The following is a 21,576-nucleotide window of genomic DNA, read 5'->3' as shown; positions in this document are numbered from 1 at the left end:
TTGTTGCAGAGTAGGTCAGTGCTTGCTGTGTCTTTTATTAAATGCGTCCCTGAGTCTGATTCTGTCCTCTGTGTGTCGTGTACAGCATTTGTTGCTTCGTGACAACACTAGACAGTGAGGTCAGAGGATGGCAACCACTGAAAACTCACTGCAGTCAAATACTTACACACAAACATGCACACACAGAGGTCCGATGCTAAATCGGTCTCAAATCATTATAGCTTCATCTCTATTTTGTTTGTATTTTGTGCACTTCTTCTTTCATCACCTCCACACTACTATCACGTTTACTTCTTTTACTCTTTTCTTTGCATTTTGTCTCAGTCAGTGACATTAAAGTGACTTGGTTTCAAGAGAAGCTAAGCACCAGCAGTTTGATTTCCCTGTCAAAGTTGAGACCCTGGAGAATCTTTCACCCTGAAAAACCAGTCAGGAGAAACGCCTCAATAATCATACTTTGACTGGAGCTCTAATCCCCAAACATATATCACAATTACACCTATTAACACAAGTAATTAATATCCAAAACACACACACACACACACACAAACACACACACACACACACACACACTCAAATGAGTTGCAACAATGAAATGTAATGTAGTTTTATCATGACATGAGGTGTGTTTTTCTAAAGGCAAGGATGTTTGATCACACAGAAATTCCCAAGGGATTTTCTTGATTTTTGAAATTCATAGTTTTCTTGAAAAAATTAATCTCTCTGCAACTCATACAAAAGTCAACACACAAACAGCATGAGGAAGATGAGCACTGGGGACTATCAGCTCAGTTGATGCCAGCTGGAGTTGACAGTAGATTACTGACACACTTCTTGCTTCTTGACAACCAGGTGAGTCACAGAGAGGTGAGAGGAGGAAGGAAAGACAGAGTGACGGACAGTAAAGGAATAGGAGAAAATGAAGAAAGGAAGAATGTCAAATCTGGCGCATTGGAAGCGATCTTGGCAGAAAAGCTAAGTTACCATAGCGACCTGGTGAAAACTCTGCAGCAAGTACGAGAGACAGAGAGGAAGAGAGAACGGACCTTGAGGTATTGTTTCCCACACTGTCTTTGCTTTGTTTGGGCGCAACATTTTCAACATTGCTGTTGATCATCAGGAATAAATGCATGTCTTTGTCACAAGTGCGTGATCGTGTCTGAGTGCTGAATACTTATTAGTGACACAATTCATGTAGTCTAATGGTCAGGGATCACTTCCATTATTGAAACCCAGTAATGTTAATCAAAACCCTGTTAGGATCATCAGTACACGGCTTCACAGGCTGACAATCCCCGGTTGAAAGGATATGAAGCAGAACTACACATCCATTTACATCAGTAAAGTCTATGTAATGTGGATGGTAATTGGTACTCTTTGATGCACTTGACTACTGGGACCGCTGCCTTTAATAAGCTTATTCACCGGCATGAGATTCAGAAAGGGGCTCCGCCATTGACAACCAGGAGGATAAATTAATAGGCGCGCACACACACACACACACACGCACGCGCGCGCACACACACACACACACACACACACACACACACACACACACACACACACAAACCCATGCATGAATGCACATAATAATGGGAACACATGACAGCTATAAGAGGACAGAGCCCTATACAGGCATAAAACCACAGGCACAAACACACACTCCCTCCGGTTCACAGGGGTGGTGACAGAGGATAGACTTCTTCTGTGTATGTAACAGGACCAGCTTGATATCCATCTCTCCAAAGTTGTAACAAGAGATGGACATTTGGAGAAACACGATTACCAAAGCTGACAGGGCCGCTCTGCAACACTTCCACTAGATGAGTCTTCCTCACACTCTCTTCATCTCTGTTTCTGCACACAACACTTTTCTCAGCGGGCTAGTGACAGATAAACACTCACAGTACGTTAGACACTTGACTGTGTGTTACCTGCACCAAGGAGATATAGATTTTTCTCATGAAAATAACAACAACCGGGATATCTCAATTTTTTTTTATAGATTTCTTTCTTGTAGCAACAGAAGTCTGCATATGCGTCATATGGCAACTAGGACATGCATCAATGCTTATTTTAACTGTTTGGTTAGGATACGCATCAGAGTAGATAACTGAATAATAACTTATGGCTCATTCTAGTTTTTTTTTGGCCAAGTATAAATATATTTTATGCTTCAGTAGTAAATATTAAATTAAAAAGAAGTAAGAGTTTAAGTCATCTCAGTTTAAGTCATTTCATTTCCTGCAGAGTAGTTTAATTTCTAAACTCCTATCGTGTTTCATGTTTTAAGATAATCATATGATGACATTTTTGTATGAAATGTTTAATCTGAGTTGTAACAGTAATTGTGGCTTTCAAATAAAAGTGCAAAGTTGGTCAAGTACAAGTAATGTTAGAGTAAATGTGAAGTCACTTTCCACCGATTCCTTCAACACCTCTCACCAGAGCAGATTAGAGGCATGTGAGAAACTCCTGGTAATGTCGTTTGTTGACAGTGTCTTTAGCAGACATTGATGGACAAAGGGGTGTCATCGATTTCTTCCCTTACATCCCGGTTGTCCGGGTCTCATTCATGGGTCGATGTTTGCACCTCTCTCTCTTTCTCTACGAATCCTCTACAAATGTCAAGCAGAGACATTCCTTGGCCAGTGCCCCTCTCTTCTTATCACCTGGGATTTCTGTGTGTGTGTCTCTGTGTTTGCATGTGTGTCTCTGTCTATTCATTTCTCAATCGACATTGCTGAAGGCGTGCCTTGTTGATATACGTTCTGGAGAACCTTAAGGAATGTCACTCAGACGCTAGATAGCACAACATGACTTGCAGCTGTCAACCAACTTGCACAAAGTCACATCTTTACCCAGGCAAAGGTGGATGGATAATAAATCCTTCCATGTTCAATCACAACAAGTTTTGTCCCATTTGGAGAGATTGCGTCTGTTCACTTACTGTTCCCACCAATTTCTGAGCTTGAGCTTGTTTGTTTGTGTGTGTGTGTGTGTGTGTGTGTGTGTGTGTGTTTGCCAGTCTTTGTGCAGTGTTATCTGGCACCATGTGAAAGAGATTAAACATTTTCCACAAAAATCTCCTCTCTCTCTCCAGTTCTTTTCCTATGCATTTGTCACCATCGCAACAACTCAAACATGGCTGTGTACATGTGTGTGTGTGTGTGTGTGTGTGTGTGTGTGTGTGTGTGTGAAGGCGGTACTAGAATTGTTGAGAGCTTGTTTCTTTCTCCCGCAAGTGATCACCTTATTTCCACATGGAAATCACTAACGTTATTGGTTTCATGCTTTGCCGAGAGCTGCATGTTATCCAGCATTGTGCCTTTGCATTTGTGTGAGCAACACTTACAGAGCAGTGGGGCATTTGCAGAATACGTGGAAATGTCTGACAGAAGCTTTCTTCTACGTCCCTCTTAGAAATTCTGTGGGGTCTCCATGGTTACCGGCAAGCATGCTTCTCTCTCTAATGTTCAGAAGAACAAGATTCTCCCAAGTGGATAAAGCAATAAAAACACAGTTTGATATAATGACCTAAAACATATAGCATATAACAGTGACATCTCATTTTTACAAAGCCAAAAATGCTTTTTGTTCAGCTCCCCCTATATCATTTTTTTTACTGCCCATAACCTTGCAACTTAAGGCGATTGCATCCAGGTTTTCACTGTCGAAGGCCTGGATTATTGTCCAGCCAAGTATCTTTTTCAATCAGCATTTTGCTAACATCTGTCAACTGTCCACTCGAGGCAAAATAAAAAAATAATCAAAGCTTTACAATCTCAAACATTTATATTCCCCAAGTTTTGAGGAAATGGTTGCCAAGCAATTCGATTATAATACAGTGATGACTTTAGGGTGAATGAAGGATCCACTAAAAGCACACACACACACACACAAACACACACACACACACACACACACACACACACACAAACACACACACAAACACACACACACACACACACACACACACACACAAACACAAACACACACACACACACACACACACACACAAACACACACACAAACACACACACACACACACACACACAGCTTAATGAGGCTAATGAGGAAGAACCTCATTTGGCTCAGCTAACAATCTGTCAGTGGAGGAACAAAACACACACGCATACATACACACACTTTGTACACAGGCACAAAATATAAAAAGTGTAATGATTTTTCCCCCCAGGAACTCTAGCCTTTCTTGGTGGACTTTGTTTTAATTTTGTCTTTAATTCCTATTCCTAGTGTATCTGTTATGCTAGTTTCTTGATCCCTCATTGTTGGTTCCTGTTTTTATTTGTAGTTTATTTAAGTTAAGTTCCCTGTCTCTTGTCTGTCACTTTTAGTTTTCTTGTGTTTCCCTGTGATTGTCTGCCCTTTTCCTAACATGTCTCACCTTCCCTTGTGTATTTAGTCAGTGTCAGTTTGTCCACTTTACTGGTTAGTTTCAGATAGTTTGCCTTCCTGTTTTGATCGGTTCAGTATTTACTCCCCTTAGTTGGACTTTACTTTTGTTTAGCTTCAGCAACTGTAAGTCTGTTTTTGTTTTTAATTTTAATCTGAGTCAAAAGTGAAATCACTTGTCTGACTGACTGAAAGAAAATTTGAAGACTAAAACCTGAAATTTGGGTTTTTCTAATATACAGTATAGCCTATAGTTAACAATTGGTGTTTAAAATCACACACCTAGTCCGACCTATCAACTTGATTATTCAAATTATTAATCAGTCCAAGTCATCATAACTAATAACGACTGTAATCAGAGTCTGTCTCATGGCTGACGATGAGTACCCCTCCACTTTCATTCATCACTATCATTGGTATGGTTGTCTGTGTAATCTACCCCATAGTGATGCACTGAAGTGTGATGGTGCTCATGAAGGCTAATCAGCAATTATTACTGGTGGGTGGGGGTGGAGGGTGGGGGTGGGGGGGAGAGTGAGAAAGAAAGAGAGTCCATGTTTGTATGTCTGCATATGTAAGTGAATTTGAATGTGTTTGCATGCATATTAGCCTTGTTAAATGACTTTGGTGACAGCCATGAAAGAGTTAGTTAAGTTCAGCTCTTCCAATTTTGGTTTGGTTTGCGCAATCAGTAAACATTGCAGTAAACAATTCTGCATATTTCTTAAAAAAGAATTAAACTTAGAACAAATATTAATAATTAATTCCGTCAGTCTTTCTATTCTGTTCAGGTTGGAGCTCATCTATGCCAGCTTGGGGACGACTGTCTTAATTTCTATTAAAAAAAAGAATATTTGGAGTGTCCATTTGGAAGAAAAAAACAAAACACAAATTCAAATTGGAATTAAGTTGACGTATTATATATTTTTTTATATTAACTTTTCATTCTCATAATGCAGGTGCCATTTCTTTTGAACAAAGTAACGTCAAATCTAATTGACTTGGATGAGGGAAAATGGCTGGTCTTTACAAAATGACTGATGTTTGAACAATAGATTGATTCAATTCTAAATGAGCAACTCCTGGAGTGAGTATCTGACTAGTTGACTTTAATTAACTGTAGCAGCAAGAGGACCATGGCACGATATTGTCCGTCTATCTTGCCTCAAATACAGAGAAGTCCCTTCATGCAAGGTAGCTCTGTGCTCTTTGCTAAACACATGACCTCTTAAAAGGGGTGTCCTTCACTAATGGCTAACCATATTCCCAGGTTGCTACAGGTATTTGCAGAGCAAATCCTTAATGGTGAGCTAGAGACTGAAGCCCAGTCAAATGTGTGATAGCAGGTGTTCCAGGTTGTAGCCATGGTGGTTTGTTGTTGCCTTTCTGTTTGATTACTGTTTCTGTGTTGTGCATGGCTGAACACTGAGCCTCACAGCAACTTTGACTATCTATCTCTCTCTCACACACACACACACACACACACACACAGAGAGAGAGAGAGAGAGCGGGACAAATAACCACGCAGTGAAACAAAGTAGTGTTCAATTTTTTTTTCACACCACCAGCTGTTCACACCCATAGACGATCATAAACGCCGCAGTGCGTCTGAGACAAGTTAGACACAAAGTAGAATCTGTTTTACATTGTTTAACCAACCGACAAATAAATATGAACTAAACTGACACTACAGACCAGAGTGTTTAAACATTGACTAACACCCGATACTGCAGGTCAGTAAATGGTTTACTCTGCCCCTGTGCCCCATGTAACAGTTTTGAGAGCGACCACTTTTTCTGCATCTGACCTTCATTTATCCGGTTGTTTATTCACCCAGGACTACACACATTCCAGCTTGGCAGCAGGGATGTGGGAACGGTTGATGATGGATTAACAAAGGAAGACATTGGGATTGGTTTAAAGCCAGAAGATGAACTTTGTGATTTGGTTCGTTATGCTTCCCTCCTCAAACTCTCACTTCCTCCCCTGCTCTCTTTCTCGCTCCCTTTCATTTTCTTATGCTTTACTCCCTGGAGCCTTTTGTAATTTTCTCAAATTTTGTGTGACAAATCTTTCATATTTATCAACCTTTTATTAATATCCACAGCCACAAATCCGGAGCCCCATCTTTCTTGTGATCAATTTATCTGTCTTTGTATTCCTGTGTTTCCTTTCCATTATCTGTTCAATTTTTCTCCCTCTTCACAAACAGTTAATCCGTCTCCCCTTGCCAGGTGCGAGTCATCCATCTCTCTCCGTCTCTACACCCTTCTCTTGCTCATCTGCATGGCTGTGTGCAGAATACAAACTTCACAGAGGGTGTATGGCATGTGATATTGTGTTTCCCCTTTTTACTGTGTTTACTGCGTCATCCTGTCTGCCATATGCTTGTATCAATTGAGCCTGGCAGCAGCTGATCAATATGCCTCGTATAGACACTAATCGCAAACACTATCCTCAGTATGCATGCACTCATAGATCAATAACAATGATCCCACTTCATTTACATCAGCTGGAGTACTTCAGTCTAAATGACACTCATGTTCTCAAATCTTAGAATAAAAAATAGAGATGAAGGCACAGTCTCAGTTAGAGCCCCTCTATTAAAACATACAGAACTGAAACCTGTAATTTCTCCTATGTAATGTCAGGTTTTGTAAAACTGGGAAAGTTAAATTGTGATTATGATATTCCTTGTAATCATCGATTGATAAAATAAGTATGGTTTGTCGTCTAAAGATGGGGTTTCTCATCCTGAGTTGCTTTTTAATTTAATTTTTTTTACATACACTGCAACAGAAGGGACCTGTCCCAACATTCCAGTGTGCTTAGTTATCTGTACCACCCTATGTGAATTTGGGTTTGTGTTAAAAGACCTTCATTTTTCTCACCTTTAATCTAATTCAACAAAACCCATTTCTTAGAAAGGTTTAAGGTGAATACGAAGAAAAACTTTATATGAGCAATTTACTCCGAAGAAAATGACAACATTATTTCCAAAAAAATAGGTCATTCATAATGCCAGAGCTTGATGCATCTTAACAGACTGTAGCATATTTTGCATTTGGACGATTAATTTATTGAGTTGCCCTGTTTTGATTAATCACACCCCCTTCTTCTATAGGGTGTGTTTTCAGCATTTATGTACACCAGCTCCCTCAGAACTTTTTTCTTACACAAAGCCACATAACCTCCTCCTGACACCTCCTCTACTACTTTTCTGTTTCATGCTTTTGCTGTAAAAAGGCTTTTCCACTCCTTGCTGGGCAACAGTCCAGCAGAGATCTTGAGCGACGGAGACGGAGAGGGGACCAGGAGAAGAGGGAAAAGGGGGCGGGAGGGTGGACTGTTTGACTGCCCAGAGGGTTTGCCCCTGCCAAGGTGGCACAGAAGGCGGTTTGTGTCGATGTTTGTGTTAGTGGTCCCATGTGTCTAAGCATGCAGCATAGGACCCGTTTGCCACTTCAGAGATCTAATGTTGACACTCTGCTGCCAAGACTAACAGTTGTTACCACACATCTATCTTCATATTCTGACCCACTCTCCCCTCTGCCGCCTTATCCAGACAGAGTTCAAGTAAGCATTAAAGCCATGACAGAGAATAGATTGAAGTCATTACAATAACTATGAGCTGTTTAAGAGGGCATTGTGCATCTTGCTATTATAGTGTTTAAGCTGCATCATATTCTCTCATAGCCTGCCTCAGTCCAAGCTTCCTTCAAACCCAGAGAAATATAATCAAAGGCAGAATCGGGGCAATCCTTTAGTGTGTGACCGTCCAATAACCCTACATCCACATCATCTTAGTGAAGGTCAGTCATGCTCATTGTTCTGCTTTGGTTGGCAGGAAGCAAGGGAAAGCATGGGCCTTTCCGTCTGGGTGTGTAGACCAGTGTGAATTGTTTTGTACAGGGTGGTGCTGCTGATGATATTTTTATCATACAAAGGTTTGACTTGTGTACTATTTTAATCAACTCATGTATGATGAGAAGATCTGGCCTGATTGAGACACTTCAGGGAGACAGTTGTGGGACGTTGAACATGATGGATAGTTGCTGCCATCATCATCATCTCTCAAGTGTCCTGTTCATTGTTCTTGTAGAGTCTTTGAAAAGACACATACATAAAACTCTGAACAGGTGACACCTGGGACTTGCTGACTTTGTGTACACTTGCGTAAACACAATCTCACATGCACACTTTCACATTCACACACTCATACACAGTAATCCATAATTCGCAATTTCAGCAGTCTCACAGCTAATTTTTCACGACGACAGTTTGACAGCACTTGAAAGTAGGACCCAAAGTATTTTCCTCCCCTTTCCTTCTTTTTCATTAATGCTGTAATAACTCGTTGTTTCTTTTTCCCTCCAGCATTCATCTCGATACATTAGTAATGCATTCAAGGTTTTTAAAGTTTGTCTCTCTCATCTTACTTGAAGGAGGTTGAAGGAGGAGGAGATAAATGAGTAGAAGCACAATTCAAATCCATTATTCAGAGTGACAGAACTGTGTTGTTTGGTAATTAGTAGTCAATAAATGTATTGATTTACAATATAGCAATACCGACATGCCTAATCCACAAATGCTTTAATGCGCATGCGGATTTGATTCAGATGTGCCCTTCACAAGTGCAACACGGACGGTCCATTGATCCATTCTGCTGCTACGCTAATGCACTTCTGCTCACTTCCAGGAACTATTGAGAGGCTCCGTGATCCGCCATTGCTGGAAATAAAATAAAAAGGTCCATTGGAGTGAACCGAGTTGTCGCGTCTCTCATTAGTGCATAGACTATGAATCATTTCAAAATAAGAGTCCGGTTCATCGTAGATATGCCGAGTTTCACTCAAATTTACCCCGGCTGCTTTTATTTTGAAGGACAGTCCGTTGCTGACTACCTGACAGTTAACTTGCTCACCTTATGCCGTCGCTCGACTCACTGCCTCTTCAGGTAAACTTCTCTGTTTGTAACGTTCACAGGCTGCGCTGGCCGACGTTAAAATTACTGTAAATATGTTCGAAGAAGTCTGTATCGACTCTCATACAGGACCGTTAATCAAGAGCACAAGCTAAAGTGTAAAACAACTAGCTAACTAGCGTTAATTAACCGAATGATTAGCGCAGTGTCACGGTTAGTTAGCTAACATCAGCATTAGCACTTACTGCAGCACGTAAACAGTGAAGATGGAGCTTAAAAGCGAACATAGGTAAATATTAAACGCAGGTAATTAACATTGCAGTGGTCCCGTTGATGTGCGTGTTGGCTCACTGGCACCGCCAACAGAGCACGAGCGTAATTAAAGGGATAGTTCAGCGATTTTGAAGTGCGGTTGTATATTTGCTTTTCTTAGATAATATTTTAAAATGTGGCGAAAAAGACGTTTTTCAGTGGTCCCCTCTGCAACAGTGGGACTGTGACTTACGCTACTTCCACTTGGCCTCCAAACTCCGTTAAATGACATCACTGATCACTATCTCCATGAGGTAACATATCAACTATGCATAAGTAACTCATACAACCCCACTTCAAAATCGCTGAACTATCCCTTTAATGTAACTAGGTTTACCTGTGCGTCCTCTGCTATCAGAGGACAGGAACGACGAAGCCATAAACTGAATTAATTCACAATACACTCACTAATTGTTTTACACTGCCATATTGTAATTTATTGGCGACTGTTTTTTTTAAATGTTATTTTTCACCAGATGCTTCTATTCACATTGTGTAGGGTCAAGATATCCTCAGAACTGTATCCAGCTCGGGATGGAGGTGGGTTGAGGTCACACTGCCCCATATATCTCAAGTTCATCACAGTAGTGCAGAATTCTTCCCAAAGAGTGAGTTTACATTGAGTTTTCTGTTCTTGGCTGAGGTGGTCTCCTTGTAACATTTTGAACTAAAGGCTTTTTACATTATATTGTATACAAACTCTGTTAAAGCTGTGTTCGGAATACAGTTTTCTGCTGTTTAAAAAAAATCCTGACCCATTTTTCGAAAATCTGTCTGCATCGTGCACTAGAGGAGAATCTTCACACATATTATTTCCTCTTATCTCAAACATTTACACACGCTACAAGATTTAGAAATAATGGCACATCACACACCGCAGAATATTATTAAGATTGGCGACGCGGCACCTCACGTCACCTCTCAGACCTGGTCTCATGACGAAGATGGTACAAACAAAACAAACATGATGGAGACTGGCATAGTGTGACAGTCTGCTCTCTTGGTAATAATCCATTGCAGTGATTAAAAAACGAAGTCGGATGAGACTTGCCTTTTCTCCAGCTCATCTGTCCACCAACGTCGTAAAGTAGCTTGTTTTGCAGTCGCTATTTCAAAAGGTCCATAATGTTGAGCAGCTGCGAGACTCGTCTCTCTCATTGGTTCTGCTCGTAAACGTGCTGTCCTAATAATCCTGATTTTGAATCCTGAAAAGGTTTAAGAAGGGCTCTGTAAAGCCCTCACAGTACCACATGATCTGGGCCAACATCTCTACCGACCAAGGTTCTAGACCAGTTTCCTCCCCTGATTCAAGGGGGCGGGCCCTGAATTGGGGTAAAATCAGCCCGAAATACCTGTTGTCTGAGCCCAGCTTAGGTGGCATGGATTGTCGAATCAGGGATACAAAATGTGAAAAAGCAAAGAGTGTTTTTTTAGTCTCAGGTTTAGAGTTAAATGGGATCTTTGGACAACCACTAAATACCAAATGCACTTTAGCCGAAGACAGATGAGATAATCCTTTATTTCGTAAACAACATCATCATGGGACTCTTGCAGAAAATACCCTGATAAATATAAGTCATGATGCTGTGTCCTGTCTCATGCCACTTTGTCACCACACAGATAAATAATAGAGTTTAGGTACTACGTGGGCAGGCAGTCTTTCCGTCCGTCTTATTAAATGTCCTCAGTGCTGCGCTCTGTGATTCTGGGTTCTCCTACGTGTTTGATATCGCATTTGGCATTCCCTCTGTGTGCAGCCCTCGTTATCGTATTCCTATGGAGTGCACTGGCATTTGACATGCAGACACCAAAGACTCTAGTGCAGCATTGCAGATCAACTGCCTCTCACAGCAGCATTCCCTCACACTGTCTCATTGTGTCTCTTCCTCTCTATCCTGTCTTGTCTCACTCATAGACCTCAAACAGGTGATGGACCTGGGGGTCTGGGGGAGGGTGTCTGTCACTTGCTTAAGCATTAAATTGATTTAAATCAGATTACTGTGTGTCAGAGGTGAGGGGAGTGTGTATCTGTGTGTGGTGTTGGAGATGGCAGTGGGTATGCACACAGGCTTCATGCTGTTGCAAAAAGGAGAGCTCTTTGAAATTTGAAGTTTTTGTTCTTTGGATGAATAGTTGACATCAGATGTCATGATCATGAAGTGGGAATGTCTCTGAAACACTCAGATTTCTACAGCTTCTGCTCTTAAGAAGAAGCCATTTATAGTCGAGATTGAGTGCAACTGGAATGTAGGGTTTTGGATTTTTGTGTTTTTCTGTGCTCTTAAACAGCTCTTTGTGTATTTTTTTAAAGAAAGAATATAAGTATAATAGTAATTAGAACTTGTTACTTCATTCATTACTTTTTAAACTGTATTTTTAAGTTAACAAAAATCTTCATTCAAGGTTGAGTCACTTAAAAAAATAAATAAAGGCCCAAATCACAAATCACATTCTTGCATTCAAAGGTGTTATCCAATGTACATTATACATACCCTTATCCTTCAACCCTCTATTTTGAAGATAATAGTTAAATTGGTGAAAAAGGGTTATCTCTCTCCCAGAATGGACAGACATTTATTAGATGTCCATTGAAGAACAGACAATTACAACAATACTAAAGCGGCAATTTGGTTTACAATAACAAAGTATTAGAATGAAATTGGGCTTCATAACAACAGAAAATTAAAAAAATGCTTAAAAATACATAAAATACTCCAAATATTTAATAGTTGTTGCAAAAACCTCTAAATCATCAATTAATTAAAGGGGTTCAATTGAGACATCCGCAGACTAAATTGTCTACGTAGAGACAGAATTAGTAAATCAACAGTGTTAGCCACTGAGGTGTTATTTATAGCCTGTAGCATGTGTTGGGATGAGGCCAGATGGACAGCCGTGATCCTATTACCTCTGTTACTTCTCACCGTTGTGTGTCTGCCACCAGATCCGGCATTTCCCAAAGCAGACAGCACACATGGACAGCTTTCTTCTGCTCATTAACACCGAACAGACCTGAGTTCGCTAACAGGACTGAACACGGTTCATGGTACGTGTCTCTAAAGAAAGATGTTGATCTTTGGTGTTGAGGTTGGATGCTTGCCTCATTGGATGCCACTGGATCTTTTATTTGATTATTCACTGCAGTGTAATTATTTTGTACCCGTCAGGTTTTAAATGAAAAGAAAACAAGTGCACAAGGAGGTGTCAATGACCACATGGATCAATGATTGGCTGTTGGTCACACTGAATGGCTCAGGAGGAGCTCATTCATGTTTCAGACACTGTGCTTGTCGGTTAGTTGATTGTGGCTCTTTCACTGCAGCTTTTTGTCATAAAGGAACAGTTAGGTAGGGGGAAGTGGTGAGCTAGAAAAGTGAGTAAGTATTTCATCTCTCCTCAAAATGTGGATTTTATTTGTAACTAAGCTCTTACTTTGAAATTGAGAGACTAATTGGATCTGAAAGATTACCAAATTTACTGGAAATGTCGGAGTTGGCAAGAAAAAAGAAATTTAGCCTAGAAAAATCCTTGATGCAAATATTACTGTACTGTATCTGGGTAAAGATTGCTGTATTTTTAAGTCCTAAATTTACAACATCAAACTGCCACATCATCCATCCATCCATTATACCATTAATGATATGACATGATATAGACAACTTTGACAAACAGTTTAACAACATTCGATGATGTTACGTTTACATGTGTTGATATTTTTCTTTTCCACAAATATCAGAGCTCTGCAATGGGAAGTTGAACAGAAAGAAGTGTTTATAGATGATGATTTACCATGGAAGGATGAAAGAAGTTAATTGTTATTCAACTGTTTAAATGGTTGGGTACAAAATTGAAGTGATTTTTTCACATTGGAGACATTTCTATCATCTCCCTGTTAAACATGTATGTTTACTTAATTTACTTTTACCCTAAGTCTGTTTCTTGTCGCATATATATGTTTTGGTTGATAGAGAGGCGGAAGTGGTCGCATAAAGTTAGATGGTAAGATCGTTTCTTATATTCTCAGGCGGTTAGGGTTCGATAGGTTAAGTTTATTATGAGATCATTTCTGAGGCAGATTCTTTCTTCAATAATTTAGAGTTTAGTTTATCTCATCATATGTTATTGAAAAATCCTGAAAAATCTAACTACAGATGACAGACATGATCATTCAGCCAGAGTGATTTTAAATCTTTCCTCATAATTAACCAAATAGACGTATGAGCTGTTGGAATGAATTTAGGGAGTCAAATATAATTTAAACAAAAAAACAACAACAATACTATTTGAATACTGTTATTACTATTCAAATGTGTATTTTTATTTATTTCATAAATGTGTTGGCTTGGCGGCTCGGGCTCGCTCTTCTTGCCTTGGCCTACCGGAGAAAGAAAAGAGAAAGCAACAACTGCGTTTCAGCTGATTTTTTCACGCCTCTGTGTCATAGTCTACATATATAGACATTGCAACTCTCTTCAAATGTATACTGTTGCTGGTGTGATGTTAAAATGAGCATTAAAAGAATAGGCAACATTTTATTACAAATTTGAATATTGACAATAACAAGAATTGAAATTTGAATAGGATTATAGAGGAAGAGTGACAGCCCTAATAGATGCCCACATTCTTTCCCATTAAACCCTGTCTCACACCGTTCCCCATCATCTGAGCTTGAGGAACTCAAGCTCAGATGTTACTTAAGTCTAAATTGGTCCAAGACCTTCAGTGCAACGTGACTGCAACACAACACCTGTTGTAATCTTTGATCTGGTGTATTGACAAGCATTGCTGAATTACAAGTGTTGTGTGTCTCTCACCAAGTGTGCACGTTCTGTCGTCAACAACAAGTTACTGTTTGTCACTTTGATCATGGAATTTCATATCAACCAATATGAATTTGATATACATCCATGACGCCAGTAATTCAGGAATGGTGAAATGCTGCCTCTGAACGTCTTCAGGGGTGATTTTGAACATGCCGCTTCCCAAGATGTGTTAATTTAAATCAGCATGAATAATGCGTGTCTTTGTGGATTAATTTGTATTTCAGAGGAGACTTTGACCCACTGATTTAGACTGAAAACTTCAGAGAGCACAATCTGTTTCAGTCAAGTTTCCGAGCTGAGGCTTGTCAGTCAGTATTCAGTGCTGGCTTTGTGGAGAACAGATTTAAAAGTGGAATATATGCTTGTTAATGAGGTGCTTTACCTGAGGCAACACCACTTACCTTTCCCAAGTCAGATGGAATGCTGAAAATTAGGCATGATGGGTCAACTGAATATCACTCAGACCTTGAACATGGGGATGCATTTTTCTGACTAAATTCACACCTGGAAGGCACATTAATCTGCCCTGTCATGGGAAATGATCATGTACATATCCATCTACTTGTTGCAGAACTTTTGATTTTTTGAAATTTTATGAACAGTAAGTTTCCAAATCAGTTCTCAGTAGTCATCATTTTCCTTTCAACAGGCTGTATTTTAAATATCCTCTTAATCTGCTCTCTGGTACTGATAGTGAACATTCATTTATACTTTGTCTATTATTTGTTAAAACAGGATTTCATTTGTTTCGCAACTCAAGCCAACTTTAAAATATTATAGAAAAAATTGTTTTGATTCATATTCATTGTTATCATGAAATACTAACTTATATTTAGTATTCAGCATTTAAAACACATTAGCATGTACAGTGACAGCCACTGTCCCGAGGCGTCAACCAGGACTTTGTTAGTTTCATCACACTCACCATGAACTTAGTGTCATTCTGCTTCCAGCAATCGGCTAACATTTACATTCAGTGATTATGAAAAGTCACTTCAGTTGCTGGATGCAGAGAGGAGATGAGGGTGAGGAGACAGCAAGTGCTCAGGGGCACAGAAGATGGAATGCAGAGAATGGAGAGCGACGAAAAGAGAGGGAGGATACTAGTTGTTTTAATGGACTGTTAACCAGTTCCAGACTTAGTTTAAAACTAAGAATTGGATAAAGGGATACATTTCACAGCTTAGATTTTTGTTTGCTCACTTGTCTCTCTCCACGCGTTTGCCTATCTTCCAAAACATTTAAATCAAATGATAATTATGCAGCGATCTTTCAAAGTCGTGTGGAAGGACTGCTTTCCATCTTGCCAGGTTCACCATTTGTCCTGCACCTCTGTTTAAGAGTCTGGCTGCTTCCCCATACTCACAATCCCTTTTTGTGACTGGCCAGCTGGTTTCAAAGTAATGTTCTGAGGTTTGATGTTAGAGAGCCATTTCTTTTTCCGTGCTGGTGTAAAATCACCATCTGTCTCACTGTCTGCTCTGATTTGAGTGGTTTCTTTTCTAGACTGACCTGCGGATGCACCTCATGAGTCACACCCTGAAAGTTTATACAGTATACATACTGTATATGAATACTATGGAGCAGCAGGCACAACATCGGCAAACAATAGTTTAATAATTGAAATTATATTTTAAAGTACTGCATAATGAAGCAATATGATATAAAAAAGGTCACTTTTGGATACTGGTGAACATTTGTTCAAACTTTAATTTTGTATGCGACCTACACAAAATAGGACTGCCATAGTTAACTTGCTTCATTTTCATGCATATCACTACCAGTCAGTGATTTAATCGGGAACTGTACCTTTAATAATTTTCCATGTGATAAAGACTGGCTTTCACATGCATGCGAAAAAGAGGTCACAAAAACATGGATACATGAAGTATTTTGAATAATAATCAGGAAATTCAGATATAACGGGCCTTACTTTGCAAATTGTTTCTAAAGCGGTCTTTGAGAGTGAAGAGATGAGCATGGTTGAATTAGCATATTGGTTAAAGAGAGGAAGGAGCGGCCTTTACACACATGGTTAATTGACTCAGTTTCAAATACATGCATATCTCTCTCTCTCTTTCGCTCTCTCTCTCTTTGTCCCTCTCCCTCTTTTTCTTCTTGTCAGCCTCTGGGCTGAATTAATGAGAGATCAATGAAAGGATGTTTACAAGATTAACAAATACCTCAACATTGCAGTGCATATATGAGTGTCAGTGTATTGTCCCAAAGGGGCTGTGAGGATTAAACCAACATATACTGTAATATGACAGGTCTTAATAGCATCAAACTGAATGTTTGTATTATATATCTTCTACCTTTACAATCTGAAAAGACCTGTTTATGTAATGAATTACAGGGATGACGGTTGATGAATAACAGTCCATGTAGTAATATTCTTTCAGTCTCTGCTTGTGTTGTCTGGCCAGCAGAACTAATAGTGACACTGAATTCATTAATTTTCTTTGCTCAGGGGAAGCTTATTATCAAAGTTTTGTACTGTTTAAAAAAAAACACACCTTAATCACAAACATGGACAGTTTTTGGGAAATGTTGCTTCATTGATTCTTTTTTTTCTGCAGCATAATTACCCTGTGCTCTGGACACACACACACACACACACACACACACACACACACACACACACACACACACACACACAGAGTACACTTGTACAGAGCAGAGCCAGTGTTAAGCCGAGGTTAATGAGAGTAGCGTGCTTGGCACATGAACGCGCACCGAGAAAGCTTTATCTACAGTTTATGTTGAACCCTGCTCGCCTGCTGAGGACAGTGAAAACTTTTTGGAAGTTTTAACGGGACTAGGTCTCGCTGATGAGAGAGAGAGACAGAGATGCACAGAGCTCTACAATGAAGCAATGGCACAAAATATTAAATGAAAACTTACAGACCTTTTTATGTTGTGTAAAAATGTTCATACCATTAACAGAATATATATTGACAAAGCACCTATGAACTATAAATATCGGCTAAAGTGCAGCATGCTAACAAAGTATAACACCCCCACCCCCCGCACCTCCCCCATACTTTATATTGCATATTCCATTTCTCAGAGCCTGAGAAAGGTGATGCCGAAATGGAAATGGAGGCACTGTCCTATTATTGCATAAAGGCTTAGTGGCATTTTAGTGGACAGCATTCTGTCACAGACAATTCACAAGTGGAATACAAATAGCATGAACACAGTGAAAAGATTTGTGTGCACATCTCAAATAGATAAAAATCGTATTTATAAATAAGAAGCATATTTTTGTGGTATTTCCCCTTTGAGTCTTAAGCAAGAGCATTTTAACGGCATCCACTTCATTATAAAGACTTTTTGGCATCTCTTGTATGTTACATTAAAAAATAAGATAGATTTTTTGTGTTCATGTGACTGGAAATCGATGTTTATAGAGAAGTGTGCACTGACAACATACACTGACACTGTAGAAATGACATATTTTTTAATGGATTGGAGTTAATAATCAACATCTGTCATGTATGTGCTTAACATCTGGTTCAGCAGCAGCCCAAACTAAACAGCAAGGTCAGTGTTTTAATCCAACCCTCATTCAAGCTGTTAGTGTATGAGAATTATATTTTTCTTGCATTACACATTCACTTTTTATCTACAATCATACCTTTCCATACCTAACCTTCCTGTTCTGAGTGGTTAGGGGTACTGTTTGAAGCATGAAAACGTGCAACAGCTCTTAATTCCCTGCCCCTGAGGAAGTGTGGAATCATTTTCCCTGCTGGCTATGAGGTTGAAGGACCGCAATTTCACTTGAAGGCAAATGCACACGCGTGCGCACACAATCCACCTGCATATTGATACACTCACAGGCACACATACATGTGCATATAAAAAAATACACACCCTCAGACCCCTGTGGACTTAGATGAAAGGGTATTAGGTAATTATTGTAGCTTAAGAGAAATGAACACTTCATCTCCAGCCCCTTTCCAGAGGTTACTGATTAGATGTGCTGTTTTTCAGTTTCAGGGCATACTGCATCCTTAAGGAAATGTCAAATATGAATGAAAAGCCTTATCCTCCTTATCATGATTTTTAACTTATGTGGCATAATCCAAGTCTCAAGTATCCTTTTATGTGGCCAGTATATCCAAACACTTGTATTCTTTCTGTAACTATCACCCAATAATCCAATTCTGCAAAACCCTCTAATTCCTGCCTTTTGTCAGCCACTGGCAAGGAGCCCTGCTAAGTAATAACTCTCTTTGGTTAATCTAGCACTATGTAGCCAAGGGGCAGCAAATAAATGAACATCCTCCGTAATATTAACCAGTGACTTACCAACAGTAGCAGACTTGTAGTCTGTTGTACCATTAGGAAAAGAAAAATGTTACTAATCACTTGACCATAATCCACATTAACCTCATTGTATTTGCCAATAACAAGATAATGTTTGCAGTGGTTTATATAGTTTTTCCTGAGCTTAATTTCGGCGTTATGCTGTATAAAATGTAATCGTCCATTAATTTTAGTGACACAGTTAAATGTCTACTAAATTTGTGACTTTAATATGTTTTGACCCCTTTCCACACCAGCACACAATGAGTAACATGTCGTCTCCAACATCACTTGTCAGAGGGTCCGATCCCTTTTCCTACGTCACTATTGTCTCTGAGGTGCATTTGATAATAAAGTTATTTTTAACCGTGCCTATTATTCCCAACATCATAAACTATCCACTGCTCTGGGCCCATTGCCAGTACTGTCATTGCAATGTAATAGACAATACATCAACAAGTGTGTGTATGTGTGTTTATTTCTGTGTGTGAGTGAGTTTGTCGGAGTCAGTGTGTGAGATCTCAGCCTTTTTAGAGTTAAAGTGGGCACGTAGGTGTCCGGAATAACTAGGTGTCTCACAGTGCTTATCTTTTCATCAATGGACTTGTATCAGATAGCTATGTGCTTGGAGATATGTAGTGGGTTGGTCAGAGATTAAACCTGTGACTCATTTTATACAATATACAATATCTTTCAAGTGTTGTGATATTTATAAACTCTAAGACAGTAGTAGATTTTTGCCTGGTGCTCTGTAGCATGCAGCAGGCCATAGTTCTGAGAATTAATTTTTAAAGTGTTGCCCTGTGCAGTCATGTTTGATATGCTGCTTCTCTCTCTATTGCTCAGCTCCTGCTGCTGTACTGTAATTACTGCATTTGGCAGTGAGTCACGACAAATCGACCACAGGCAAATTTGGGTGTATAGGGAGGGTATGAGCCACAGAAAAGAGAAATGTGGTGTTAGGAATGGATGTTGTTGTGAGAAGGTGAAAAAAGACTGCTAAATTTAATTTTTCACAGACATTTACTGAAAAAGTTTAGCACTGAAAATCTTAATTTCAATCTAAGCAGAGGAAAGTTGGCATATGAATGTAGCTGGGTATGTGTGCTTGTCTGTGTCAGGTGTACAGTGGGTTTCCTTTAGGATAATTGGGAAATGACAGTGAATTCTCTTTATCTGATTTATCACAATAACATCTACATGTGATGATCACCAGCATGATTGCATTTGCCATTGTTTTTTTATAAAGAGCAAGACACTTGGCACCTGGCCAACTTTTAAATAGTTGATTTCACTACTAAGTTCTTTTCTTAGAAAGTTGAGATTCTCTTATCCTGTATCTAGGGCCCTCACTTTTAAAATACTTTTTTTTAAACCTGTATGCTGTGCAATTAAATACTCAAAATGGAGTTTGTAATTGTTAGTGTAAGCGTTCAAATTTTGTTGAGAAAGTACTAAGATGGAAGCAAATAATTGTTGACACTTGGGTCTCAAAGGAAAATATGAAAGAAATACAGGAGAACAGTAGAGCGAACAGATGAGAAAGGGCTCCACGTTAACTTGCAGTTGCACCCTTTAATATACTCCCTGCACCAGGTAATGCTGGTGTGCTTTGGCAGAAGAGGGAAAAAGCTTTTCGGAATTGATTATGCATCAGATTAGAGTTTTGCGAATACATTTACTGCAAATGCAGGTCCAGGACACATTTTTTTAATGCTTAAGGTAGCTGGAAAAGGACAAAGACAGGTCATCAAGGAGTTCATGGATGAAAGAGCTGATCATGTTGGTCAAAAATCTCTATTTAATAAAATTATATTTTTCAAACAATTACAAATATTGATTCTGGACTGGAGTCATTATATATGCAAAAACTGTCCTATGAAATATTACCATTTGGATATCATTAAAACATATTGCACAGCAGGGACAAACCAAATGATGTTTACCATAACTAAGAGTGATGATGAATAGTAGAGATGAGTATTATGCTTGTCAATAGTAATACGGAGAGTAGTGTGAGCCCCCTACTACTCTTTGTGAAACTAATGGATAACAAATATCAAAGCCTGTGTGTAGCAGGGATTTGAATCATTGACAACAAAAATCCTGTTGGTAAAGACTGAAACATATTTACTGAAGAGGAACTTATTTGTGGTTATAAAATACAAAAAGAATTAAGTCAAGCTTTTTTAGTTAAATGACATCAAGCAGGCACATCAAATTGTACTGGCAGGTCAATGACAAATAAGGGCACACAATCCTATCCACGAACAAACTCCAGATGCACTGAAGGGGTGTCTCTTTCAGATGATGTCTCTATGTTGTCTGTGCATCGTTTTTTTTGCAATCTCCTTGAAGCCTTAAAATCTTCAGTGTGAAAATGCCACATCTTGTTTGCATAAATCTGAAAAGACTCCCATTGAGCACTCTTCCAGTTCATCATACACCAATCAACGGTGATTTTCACTTCCTCTCAGTTTTTGTGATTAAATATTTTACAACCTCTTGATGTCATCGCATCTATTTGTATGCAAATTAATTGTGTTACATTAGGCAACTGATGGAAGCACAAGAGGCTTTGCAGTGTTTCAGGTCTGTGAATGTGAAGTTGATCACATTCATCACTCCAGTTGTGCATTTTGTTGGAAGAGTTTTATCACTGGTGACATTTTAGACAGGACTGTATTGGCTTATACCAAAGTCTACATGCCGCTCGTGCACCAGTCAGCACAGGGGAAGTCTAACATGAAACAATCAGCATGCTCTGCTGTGTTAAGCAATTCTCTG

The 21,576-nt window shown here is 39.3% G+C and overlaps 1 protein-coding gene across 3 annotated transcripts in view; it reads left to right on the top strand.

The window, feature by feature from the left end:
* Positions 1-9,309: 9,309 nt before the first annotated feature.
* shank3a (SH3 and multiple ankyrin repeat domains 3a) overlaps positions 9,310-21,576 on the top strand; it is a 140,602-nt gene continuing 128,335 nt past the window's right edge. For 2 of the 3 annotated variants that reach the window (XM_047333243.1, XM_047333241.1), the window contains exons 1-2: positions 9,310-9,373; positions 10,152-10,260. The gene's annotated coding sequence lies outside the window, so the exon portion shown is untranslated. Of the gene's footprint in view, positions 9,374-10,151; positions 10,261-12,594; positions 12,699-21,576 lie in introns of those variants that run through there. The other variant, XM_047333242.1, reaches the window with a different exon arrangement.

The sequence above is a fragment of the Scophthalmus maximus genome, chromosome 7, assembly GCF_022379125.1.
Source record: "Scophthalmus maximus strain ysfricsl-2021 chromosome 7, ASM2237912v1, whole genome shotgun sequence".
Taxonomy (NCBI): Eukaryota; Metazoa; Chordata; class Actinopteri; order Pleuronectiformes; family Scophthalmidae; genus Scophthalmus; species Scophthalmus maximus.
The sequence above is the reverse complement of the archived record's forward strand: the minus strand, read 5'-3'. Positions and strand labels throughout refer to the sequence as shown.